At 35.7% G+C, this 13,589-nt stretch overlaps 1 long non-coding RNA gene across 1 annotated transcript; it reads right to left on the reverse strand.

The window, feature by feature from the left end:
* Positions 1,019-6,113, reverse strand: LOC109234466. Its single transcript, XR_002069213.1, has 2 exons — positions 5,962-6,113; positions 1,019-2,317 (listed from the first exon to the last, which is right to left on the reverse strand). It is a non-coding gene; the product is annotated as an uncharacterized LOC109234466 (long non-coding RNA).

A 13,589-nucleotide genomic window follows, 5' to 3' on the forward strand; every position in this document is an offset into this window, starting at 1 on the left:
CAACAAATTTCCTTTCATGCCCGTGCACCTGAAAGTATATTACAGGCCATAATTGACTGATATTAGCCAGTTGATCACCTAGCAGTGAAACAACAGTTTAGCTGTGAGGGTGAATATTTATTTTCCTTAATGTAAATACTGACAATGCAACATTTGGATCCACAAAATTGATCACAGTGTACAAGTTTGTTACAAAAAACTAGTTTTTGTTCACTACCAGAGTTGCACACTGCTTCTGAAGTTTGCTAATTAAATTCACCATAACTTCTTCATCTTCACTTTCCTTTTGTTTTTGTTTATTACTCCCTCCAGTTCAAAATAAGTCATTTGCACACCCCTTAAGAAAATACTAACTCCTATAAAGAAAAGAAAAAGGTAATTTGACTAAACTACCCCTAATTAAAATTTCCATATATTTAGATGCCTTGAATATATTTTAAATGCCTAGACCAAATCATAAGTGAACCAAACTCGGAATCTGTAAATAAACGTGGAATGGCAAAATTTTGAATGGCAGTCAAACTTCGAATAACCAAATGCTGAACCAATTTAACGATATCATAGAAAATTGGAGTAATTTAAAAGACTTCTAGGGATATGTAAATAAGGGCAATTCTGGAAAAATAAGGTTAATTCTTTCTTGATTTGATAAGTGGACACTTATTTTGAACCAAAAAAAAAAGGTTAAGTGGATATTCATTTTGAACCAGAGGGAGTATTCTGTATCTTTCCCTTTTGCTAATAGGTATAATTTGCTAAACTGATGAAAGGATAAAGCTATGAGTCCAACTTTTCTTTCTTCTCTCCTGTTAGGCTCCAAGTCCTCAAAATTAGTGCAATGGTTTGTTATTTCCACTTCTCATCCTCACAGTCTCTCACTTCTGTTCCTCCACCAAACCAACTACATTGTCTGGGGAGAACATTCTCAGCATCTTCATAGTTCTCCTTCTTCTTTAGGTCATTTCTTGCCCACTAGTTTCTCTTTAATCTAGCATTTCTCCTTGTTCAACACAAATGGTAAAATAATGCACCATGTTATAACCTTTAGACTATAAAACCAAGGTCATTCAATAATGTCAAGGGAGAAAAATGTCCGAATGGCCTACTTTTATGTCTATTTCTGTACTTACCTTGCTTCACAAATACAAAGAAACGTGTATGCACATATTTTGTAAGCCTTTCTCACACCATCTGAAGGGGAGCCTTGGCATAACTGGTAAAGTTGCTGCCATGTGACCAGGAGATCATGGGTTTGAGCAGTGGAAACAGTCTCTTACAGACATGCAGAATAAGGCTGTGTACAATAGACCCTTGTGGTCCGGTCCTTTCCCGGACCCCGCGCATAGCGGGAGCTTAGTACACTTTGTTGTCCTTTCTCACACCATCTGTCACCATCACCAGATCTGTCCAAAATTTCATTTCATCGATTTCTCCATCTTCAGAAAGGCTCGGAACAACAATTAAGACCTTTTCTCCACATGCAAATCACAATAAAGACTTTTAATAATCCGCACAACTCTCCTAGAAATCATCTCTAAATTCTCTTCTTATTTCGTCCAGTCTTCGTGCCGGCAGGATCCATGTTTTCCAGTCAAGTGAACTGTAAGTACAGGTCATTGTCTTGTTTATAAAGTAGTCACACAAAAAAGTTTTATTTCCAATACGATTTTCTTCGTACTTAAATGGTTACCATCCTCTCATACACTGGTTCATCCCTAAAATATACTTACTAATTATATTAGATTGGCATCTATTGTTACCTTTCATAGTACCAGACCTCAGTTCATAATTATCTTTTCCCGCTCCATTCATAGATGCATACAACGTTGCAACTAAAAAGATCGATTTCCTGAAAATTAAGCAGGTTAGACTCTATCTTAAGGCAAAGTTCACCAGATAGATAAAACTAGAGACGTAACACAAGACAAATTCGTGAAATACAATTTTGAATAAAAGATGGACAAAGAGCACCTTGCCTTTAAATTAAAAATTGTGATCCCTCATTTATTTAGAACAGAGAGTAAAAAATAGGTGGAGAAAAAACATAAAGGGACCACCCTGTTGTCAGAACCGTAGAAAAGCTATTGAGCAGGCCAAAAGCTTCCTTGTGAAATAGACTACATTAAAATATATAAGCAGCATTCCATGTAAGAAATTCACATTATCTCAGAATCTTATTGCACGCCAGACACTGTGCAACGAGTACTTACTAAGAATTTCACCCTTACCTTCAGGGTTTTTCGTAATCCATATGGTACCTTGCGGTAATAGCATAAACATGAGTATAAGATTTTAAGCAGCAGAAGTCAGTGACAATCTGTAAGACGTCAAAGAAAGTGTTAGTTCATTAAAAAGACAAATCCTAGATGGATTAGTCTTTGTAATTCCAAGAGTTCTGCATCCCAGCATGACAGTAACCAGATGTATGCTGCCGGTTGAAAATAGGAAAGCTAATCCAATAGTTAATCAGTTATATACTTGACATGACACTTGAACACTGAATCTTGTTATAAACATAAAAAGCATCAGCAGCTTGCAAACAAAAGAATGAATTGATGCCACTTCAACTCATACTTAAAGACAAGTTGATCCGGAGAAAGCCATGCAAACTGCTGTTCCTATAGGATTCTTACGCTAAATGGAACAGAAGAGAAACAAAGAGATCTCCTCCTTCTAAGTATTTTTGATTATTGACGCATCAAGTTTCAGGAATATAAAAAAAGGGCAGCCCGGTGCACTAAGCTCCCGCTATGCGCGGGTCCGGGGAAGGGCCGGACCATAAGGGTCTATTGTACGCAGCCTTATCCTACAATTCCGCAAGAGGCTGTTTTCACGGCTCGAACCCATGACCTCCTTGTCGCATGGCAGAACTTTACCAGTTACGCCAAGGCTCCTCTTCAAGTTTCAGGAATATAAGATTTCCTGAAAAAGAAACTGATGTCGTTTAGTTCAGCAAGATTCTTTTGGAATTAAAGGAAGAGATCAAAGAGAACTACCAAAGTGCCAATAGGAGCAGCAAATAAGATACTTCACTGTCTTTCAAGGAAGCATACATCAAATGACTTGGAGATAAATAGAAGCCCACGCCACCATATTACAGCTAAGCAATGCACGATTTGAGATGTTATGCACCAAAGCTTGCTTTCAACAGAGAAAAATGCTATATTCCAAAAGGCAATCTTGGAATTGTCATTCCTGGTTACTAGTAGCTGATACAAATAAACGAACAAGAAGACATGGGGAAGAAACTTCAGAAGCTCAATAGCTTGAGAAGGGAAAGAACTGCTCAGGGAATATGACATTCCAAGAATTCAGCTCAAGAGGAAGAGATTATATCATGATCCAAAGGAAATTGTATACTCACTGACTAAAGTGTAACTGTTTGTACAAAGGATTTATAGAAGACAGCATGAGAGTCCCAATGAGATAACTGCTTCACATGGCATGTAACTAACCAAGAGTTTATAACTTCTCTTACCAACTAACTAAACTAACAACTTCTCAAATACACCAATTCTAGCCCATTTTCACTTGTTGTATCTTAAAACTTTCAAGATTTGTTTGTATCAACGCCCATCAGTTCAAAGCACCCTTGTCCTCAGGGGTATGAAAACGGTGAATTATCTCTTCCCGGATCAAATGGAATTCGTGCTAAATCAGATGGAAACTTTTGATGAACAAGATGATCACACCCTAGACTCTGTCATATGACCAACCATGTCTTCACAATTTGCTGCCATAATTCTGTATATGCCCCGAGAAGTAACTGTTATGTCAATTCTATAACCGAGCATGTCTTAATTTCTAGCAAAGTCAATGTTCACCATTGGCTTAACTAACTTGATGTTAGATTCACAGTCAACAATCAAGATATCTTCAATGTTGATATTATTTTGTTTCTTGGCCTTACTACAAAAGGCACTAAGCTTCCCTTCTTGACTAGCAGGACTATTTACCTCACCAGAGAGAGCTACGAAAGCCTTTTTAAATCTCCATTTCATGTTATTCATCAAGTTCCATTGATTGTTGTTGACCACTTCTACGTAATATTTCAACTTCAAATGATTCACAATCTTCTAACTCCTCTTTCTCTGGCTTTTCTTCCATTCCAACAACAACAACAAACCCAGTGAGTTCCCACAAGTGGAGTCTAGGGAGGGTAATATGTATGCAGGTCTTACCCCTACCCTAAGTGGACAGAGAGGTTGTTTCTGATAGACCCTCGGCTAGAGCATAGACGAAGGAATTCTTATCACAAAGAGTGCTTTTTAATTCAGCCATGCTATAACTTGTAAAAGAAGCATTTTACCTACTTCACCAATGTGAAATCCATTTGCACCACACTCGTGTACCTGTCCCAAGCTACTGACCGCAAACAATTTGTGTATTCTGCCAAAAAGGTGCAGTTTCTTCAACTGCCTAACTCATCTTTCAAAGTGAAGGGGCAATAGACTGGAATAATAGAAACAACTGATGGCATCCTTCGCCTTGATATCACCCTTGTCTTCAAGAGTGGAATATGGAGTAAACATTCAATAATTGATGGCTTCTAATTGGGCAGCAATGCTATAGCTCACAAGGCACATAAATTGGTCGTACATTCTCATCGTCAACCTTATTGCTTTCTTGTTCCAATAACATCTCAAGTTTCCACTGATAGAAAACAATCAATCCACACTCTTTTTTTTTCATAACCTAGAAATCCCCGAGAGGGTTCGAACCCATGACATGAGTCAAACCCACACATCACGCGTTGCGCTATTACCACTATGACCAAAGCCTTGGGGGCCATCAATCCGCACTTTTTTTTTATAACCTATAAATCCCCAAGAGGCTTCGAACCCATGACATGAGTCAAACTCACACATCACGCGTTGCGCTATTACCACTATGACCAAAGCCTTGGCGGCCATCAGTCCGCACTTTTTTTAATAACTTATAAATCCCCAAGAGGCTTCGAACCCATGACATGAGTCAAACCCACACATCACGCGTTGCGCTATTACCACTATGATCAAAGCCTTGGGGGCCATCAATCCACACTTTGTTCTGCAATTAATTTTGGTCTTTCTATGTTATTACTTATTAGGAAGAGTGATTTCTCAATGTCTTCCCATGACCAGTTCTTCATATCACTCTTAAAGTCGGACCATAAATCCCAGGAAATCATGACCTTGAAAAGAGCTGAATCAGTATGAGCTTGCCATAAGAGCACTTCTTTCCAAGCAACTCTCGCTTAAACATCATTAATTCTGCTGTTAATTGCAATTTTCATCAACCTGATTGATCATATTTGTGCGCTCTCCATAACAACCTATTCCCAGCATTTCAACAAAGCACAGACTTAAGGAGTTCGAATATACTCGAATGGTAATGCAGTATCTTCAGAGTTCACTTCTTCTGCAACAACCCCATACATAACCTTTGAGAGATACCAATCAGGCAGATCAAAGATTTAAATTTGATGGTTTCGGCCTTTAACTTTCTTAGCACTAAACTTACTATACTTTTGAAATTATGGGTACAGAATATAATACGTTTAAAAAATTAGTGTTTGTTCATACACATATATATATTCATGTTTTGTGTTGGAAATTCTGGGTTCATTGAACCTATGACTAATAAGCTACATCCGCCACTATCAATGGAGTACAACCCTGTAGCCGTATCGCTTCTCAGTATCCACGAAAAGCCACCTAAATATGCATATCTTCCAAAGACTCCAACATCACGCTCATTATCTATAAAGAATGCATGAATAAACAAGTCTTCAAGAGCTTAAATTTCATTGTTTCTTTTCAGTAGCGACACTATATGAACAATCGGCATTTAAATCTCACTTCGGCATTTCATCGAATATCTTGCAAGGATATGTTGTCTGCTTTGGTAGAAGATTTAGGGAGTGATAGAAATGATAAAAAAAAAAAAAAAAAAAAAAAAAGAGAGAGTTCAATATTTCACCTTCTTAATTGTAGATTTAGCAATGTAGTTTTCCCTTCATCTTAGACACCACAAAGCTAGCATCAAAATCCATCTTATACACGCTCTTCTCTTCAGCGACATTATGGGAGGAAAGTTTTATAAAGTTGTACCACTCCCACCTAATTCACACATTATTATTGCCGAGCTTCTCCAAATCCAAAAGCACTTTTTGTAAAAAAAAAAAAAAAAAAAAAAAATTGTGTGGATAGTTGTTACCCATTGTATCATATTGTATTTAAAATTAATTGTATTGTATTGTTAAATTCATTGTTCCTGAATAATAAAAAGTCTCTTTTTTTTAGATAACCGATTTGGTGCGGATGATTGTTTCCAATTATGCCTTAATTTATTACTCCATAATTCTATCTTACCCTTTATCTTTTTTTATTTTAATTCCAAATCTCCAACCTATAACCTAATTTGTCTTAGTCATCTTTTTTCCAGAACTCACTTCCAACTCCAACGTAAAAGGTATAGATTTTGCCTTCTTTTTGTTTCGTTTTTTTCTCCTAATGTGCCTAATGTGATTTTAACTCCAATTCTGATTACTTTAACTCCAATCTTGTTCCTTTGTTGCGCCAATTCTCGTTCCTTTCTTTATCATAGTTCTTTATTTTTTTCTAATGACAGTTAAAGACATATTTGATGATAAATTAGTAGAAAGAGGTTTTCGCAAATTATTTTTATGCGTAATTCATGATAACTTTAACAATTGGGGGTATTTTAGTAAACTTATTCGTTACAGTACAGTACAATACAGTCAAACCAAACAGCAAAATGTTATTTAACAAGAGCAAACAATACGATCTATCCAAACGTTGTATTCATAAAACGATACAATACAATACAATACATTATAAAATGAAGGGTAACAACATCACACAAGTTGTTAGAAGAAAAAAAGTATTTTTGAGTAGAACGAGAATCAGAAATTATAACTTCTCGCCAAAAGAACTTTTTTGAAAAGCACTTTTGAGAAAAATATACTTAGAAGTACTTTTTAAAAGCTTGCCAAACACTACTTATTGCTCGGAAGTACTTTTCAAATTAAGTAGCCAAACACAAACCATTTCTCACCAAAATTACTTTTGAGAAAAGCACTCTTAAAAAAAATACTTCTCAAAATAAGCTGAACTTTGAAGTAGGGATGGGCATCGGTCGGTTCGGTTCGGTTATGAATATTATCGGTTTAGCATATCGATTATCGGTTTACAAATATGATAAACCGATAACCATACCGATAAGATATTGGTTATCGGTCATCGGTTATCGGTTAATCGGTTATCGATCATTATCGGTTCGGTTATCGGTTTACCCGATAAGATAAAACAACTAAAACAGTTTTATAAACAGCTTTATATCGGTATAAAATTATTTTACAATGTTTCTTGTACCGAGCTAAAACAATTTTATAAAACAACTTTTTTGCAAGCTAAAACAGTTTTATAAAACAGCTTATTTGTAATTGAGAAAGGTATAAAGACAAGCTGTTTTGCAACTATTAGTTCAACACTAAAATCTGCAACATAAAACAATAGAAACAGTTAACTAGTAGTTCAAGTAGTGAGTTTAAATTCTTAAAGCTGATTCTACTTTCTCTGTGATTTCATTCTTAAATCTGATTTATCTTTAAATGAGGTACTTTATGTTAATAATTTGACACCAACAAATAGGACAAAAACAAACGAAGAAAAAAAAAGTAACAGAACAGAACAGAACAGTTAGAGTAGAGGAAAAAGCTAGAGATAAAAACTATGCAGAACTAAAATCAGACCTCAAGTCATTTTAGCGAAACAGATAGTTGCATAAAACAGATAAATAAACGATTCACACAAAAATCCAATAGTGAATGAATCAACATAATAGTGAAGTGAATCAACATGCAAAAATAAACGATTCCCTCAAAAATCAACACGAAGATTGAATCAAGCAAAAATAAACAAAGCATAACCCAATAGTGAAGTGACTCAACACAATAGTGAAGTGAATCAACAGGCAAAAATAAACGATTACCTCAAAATCAACACGAAGATTGAATCAACTGAAGATGAAGATGAAGGCAAGTAGGCAACCAAAGATGAAGATGAAGCAACTAAAAACTTACACGAAGAATGAAGATGAAGCTGAAGAATGCGGTTGAGAAATGCGGCTGAAGAGTGAAGTGAAGAGGGTGACGTCTGAACTCTGAAGAATGCGGCTGACGGGCTGAGGCTGAGAAAGAATAGGGAAAGAATGAAGCCCTAGTATGTATATACTTAAGAGGAAAGTAGTAAATTCGTTAATCCTTATTGGGTTATCCGTTAACCCAATAACAGAATTGCCAAACCGAGCCCGAACCGATAACCCAATAATGAAAAAATTCTAAACCGTTACCGAAAAGTTAACCCAATACCGATAACCCAATAAATAATTAACGGCTCGGGTTATCGATTTTACCCGATATATGCACACCCCTACTTTGAAGCTTGGCCAAACATGCTATTATTCCACATTCTATTTCAACCCACATTATAAATTATGCTAAATTTTATGAGGAAAAGAAAAATCAAACCAGATAAAGGGCATCCGGTGCACTAACTTCTCGCTATGCGCAGGGTCTGAGGAAGGACCGAACTACAAGGGTCTATTGTATGCAGTCTTACCTTGCATTTCTAGAAGATATTATATATAAAACAATGTTAAAATTTTTGTGGAGATTATTTTCTCTCGTTACCCCAACCAAAGTGAATTAGCAAGTTATTCAATAAGTCAAACGAAAATTAATTTAGCTCATCAATATATTTGTTCCTTATAGTAGCAAGGCGTTGACTTGTGTTACACCCCGTAAGTTTAACAATCTTGATACCGTTATATATATATATATATNATATATATATATACGGTATTTTGAGTGGAACATTTTTGTAAAGAAAAAAATAGTTTGAAAAATATGATTTTATATAGTTATTATTATTACTACTTTCGGTTATGTTTTAAATTATACACATAATATGAGAAAAGTTTATGAGATTTTATTTATTGTAAAGATAAAAATTATTATTTTTTCACAAGAAAAGAAGGTTATCTTTTTACCATTTTAAGAATTAAGCGTACGAGAATTTTTACTCTTTAGATGAGATTAGAAAAATTATAAGTTGAGAAAATATATATATTTTTATATGGATGTTTTAATAAAATAATTGTCTATGTATTTATTTTATATGGTACCATATAACCATGATGGTAGGGTACATAAAGTGTGTTAAAAGTAAGTAATATTTTAAGTAATTTGAGGTAATTCTTAATTATGTGGATAATTGGATAATTAATGATTTTAGTGTAAGATTAACTAATTAATTAGATTATTTGGATAAGGTTAATTAGTCTTTCACGTGGCATCAAATCTTGCTAAATTTGATGACTCTTAAATGCATTTGTTAAGGTGGCAATATGTTGCGGTGCCATTGGAACTTTTGTCAAAACTCATCAAGTTTTGACAAGTAAGGATATGGTTATGGATGGTACCACTTCAAAAATGTATTCTTCTTCTTTGCCACTTAGTTTAAAAGCCTAATAATTTATGGATGAAGAACAGAACATGTGCAGTGGGTGGACAAATAAAGTATCTTATACTTTGGCAGTACCCAAGAATAAGAGGTTTATTCTTGATTTGACTGGGAGGGTGACCTTTGAGAGTGTTAGATCGTTTCTTGAGTTTCTGCTGGAAAAGTTGCGCGAGTGTTTGAGAAAAAGCTTAAATGTTGTTCGAGAGGAGGTGAAGTATTTTGAGAAGAAGTGTAGATGTTATACAAGAGGTGGTTGTTGATACGAGTGCTAAAGCTTACAGGTATGTTACCTTCAAGGCGTGATTAATGCGCCTTAAACCTCTCTCTTGAAAAAGAACATTTTTTAGTGGAACCTTAGCACGTGAACCCATAGGAACAGGGCCCTTCTTCTTTGCAAAAAAGCTTCTGAAATATCATCACATCAGTAGGCGCAGAAAGCAAATCTTGGTATTGACTTATTGAAAATCTCTTTGAGATTGCCTAGACAAATCTTTTTGTGTGAGGCCGGGCTATCCCTTCTTTCTTTTTGGCATGAGGCAAATGCAAACTTCCATAAATGACTCTATTCATAGAAATACTAGAGATGCTTATGTTCTTGATTCCCCATGTGTCATATTATTCTATCATCTGTTCATGGGTCTCAAAAATACGTAAGTTGGTAAAGTTTATTTCATGATATTAATCAGAGGCATAATAAGTCTTATGACGTACCGAGAGATTTTATTAACGTATTTCATATGCATTCCATGCATGCACATTGACCCATGACCAGGTGGCATTATATACGCGTATATATATATATATATATCGGATATGGGAAAGGTTATGGCATTATATACGCACCACCACTTGATTAGCTGGTATACGATGATGATATTTCCCACAGTGGCTGAAATGATATGATGGGATGCCCTCAGAGGCTTGATGATGTTATGTACGTACAGACCTATGCATTACATGACATTTATACATATATGCATGACATTATAAATATTTCATGATTTACAGAGCTATCCAGACTTACAGGTTGAGTCCTTTTGCTCCATGTTTCTTCCATGTCCTTTATATACTGATTGACATGCCTTACATACTCGGTACGTTATTCGTACTGACGTCCTTTTGTTGGGGACATTGCATTCATGCCTGCAGGTATAGATAATCAGTTTGACGAGCCCTCATAGTAGACGAGATTGGCATTCAGCGAAGGATCGGTAAGACTCCACCTCATTCGGAGTGCAGCCGAGTCTATGACTCATCGTGCTAGAGTTCTGCTACGGACTTATGGGTAGGCCAGTACCCTATCCCATTTGATGTTAAATAATCTTAGAGGCTTTGTAGACAGAGGTTCATTTTGTATAGTATGTCAGGGGTCTTGACGGCCCATATGTATTCATGTTTTAAGAAAAATATTTCAGTGATAGTGTTGCCCACTTATAGTTATATATTATGAGTTGTGGCCATGTGGGCCCATGATAGTTAGAAAAGGAATGAGTCCAGCTAACTCGACCTATGTATGTTCTATTTTTGGTCGAACGATCATGAGTTATAGAGTGGTTCGCTCGGGCCAGCACGGCACCGGGTGCCAGTCACGCCTCGCAAGGTTTGGGGTGACAACTTGTATAGCAAGCGTTATACAAGTCAAAATTATTTACCCGTAAAACGGTTCAGTTGAATTTATAACTTGGTTTATAGACAAGCGAAACGATTTGATCCTAAAATGGTAAATAAGTTAAATAGAATGCAAGACCTAGCATTGAAACCGAGGTAAGACAGCAAACAACTTGGTTCCGGGAGCAGAGCTTCCGAAGACAGCAACAAGAATATTGATAGACAGATAATAAACTATTATTGAGCTTAGAATAATGTGTAGCATAAGTTTGTTCGATATTTCCTCTCCTTACAATGGCTGTTGAAGTCAATATTTATAGCTATACCTAGGGAATAAGGTCCTAGGATCAAGCCCCTCTTAAATGACAATAATGGGAGCCATTGATAAATGTGTAACATCAGGTCATGAATGCCAAAATTCTCTGTAATAGATACGTATTTAATACTAAGTAATATCCTCCATTGAATGTCATCTAGTGGCAAATATTTGTTTACCCTCTTTGATAATATTCCCTTCGGGGTCTACCCGGTGCCAACCAAAGCTGTTGTCCTCAGTCTTGGTTCTCAATTGCTTCGTCTTCTGTCTGTCTCTGGTTCCACGTGTCATTCTATCATTCGAGTATTTAATATGAACCAATTTTATCCTATACACAAATGAAGAAAAAAGGGTAAAGGTAGAGTTAGTTTAGTTGACAGTTATTTTCACATGACTTAAGCTTTGAAACTATATGGTGTACTAAAAAATGGAAAAGATTACAATAAATGAAACATTTGTTTGCAATAAATTTTTGGCATACGAAAAATAAATTACAATCACAAAAAACATAATTTAATTAATCAATCGTGAGTATAATTTTGTTTCTTCTTTGATTCTTCTTTGCTGATTATCTCTGTAATTCGAGAGTTGGAGCAGCGTGTTTTTCGAATATAGGATGATGCGGACTTCTTTGGATTTATTTGATAATCATGAAAGTTCTGTGGATTTCTTAAAGTATTTGATTATCAAGAATTTATTCGGCCACATTTTGATCTCTTTATAAGTAATGTGAATTCATGGGATTTTCGATATGATCTCCATTTTCGAGATATCTTTTTCTAATGGATTATGTAACCCTTTTTATAGGAGTGACCTAGGGTTAGGGTAGAGTAGCCACCAAGTTAGGATTTTGGTAGAATAGCCTCGAAGCAACCCGAATAGACTCCTAGAATTTCAAGAGTCATCTTGTAGTGTCTTAAATTTAGGATTTTGCCCAAATTTCATACGGGCATGATCCTTTAAAATTTTGATGTCTACAAATGTCGTACTTCAAGGTTTGTCGGGATGTAGGCTTGCCAAAACTCGAAGACGAGACTTGAAGTACTCGACCATCACAACAGATCATTCTAAAACTTGTAGTTTTCGATTTATAGGAAGAAGAAATGAGGTGCAGGATTGGTCCCACTGGGCGTGCGTCAACAAAAATAATCAAAACCGAAAAATATTGCAACAATCGTATTATTTTATTTCAAACAATATGAGTGTTATAATCTCTATGAATCCTTTTATTCTTCTTTCCAACAGTAAATAAAAGAGCCTTCGAGCTTAATCTTGAATTTTGTTTTATTTTAATCCAAGTGCTTGAGATATGATCTTGATCTTGATGTATTTTTAATCCAAGGGATTGCCGCTTGTTCTTGATTTGATCTTTAATCATTAGAACTTCAATGCTTATAGCTTTTAGAAATCTGCAGTGTTTGATCCACAAATTCTCTCTTGATTCTTGTGATAACTTCTTCTTAGTTATTTTCTGACGACTTAAGCTTTGAAACTATATGGAGTACTAAAAATGGAAAAGATTGTTTGCAGACCATAACCGAACTTTAGTAAAAACAACTATTTTCCTCCATAAAAACCCATTTGCATGCATAAGTATACTATTTCATAGAGTCGGGTCCTATATTTGAGACTTTGAAAAACCATTCATTGATCTTTCTAATTGTGATAGCTGAGAACTGTGATTCTTTATTCGATTAATATTTGCCATCACATCCTGGCTTTAGCGTCTGTCGAGCACATCTAAGTGAAGTTCCTACATTTTAATTGCCGAGCACGTCTAAGTGAATGTCACACCCCGAACCTGGGCCTGGACGTGACACGGCACTCGGTGCCTGACTGCATGTGACCGAGCGAACCAACTGTATGGCTGAATCAACATGTGGTATAGCTATGAGCTAGAGGTAAATATAAAATATAATAATCTGCTAAAGAGTCTGACTGAAATATCATAGATGCGAAAATTACTAAAAGGTCTGCAAGTATAAACAAGTAGCCGACAAGGCTAACACATGAAAGCCTGCTAATATCTAACTGACTGGGTTATAGTCTACGAAGCCTCTAAAGAATACTGAAAATGCTAATTGTTTCTCGGGACAAGGTCCCCGGTATACCTTATTAACTGAAATACTATAATGACT

Source organism: Nicotiana attenuata, chromosome 11 (assembly GCF_001879085.1).
Source record: "Nicotiana attenuata strain UT chromosome 11, NIATTr2, whole genome shotgun sequence".
NCBI lineage: Eukaryota > Viridiplantae > Streptophyta > Magnoliopsida > Solanales > Solanaceae > Nicotiana > Nicotiana attenuata.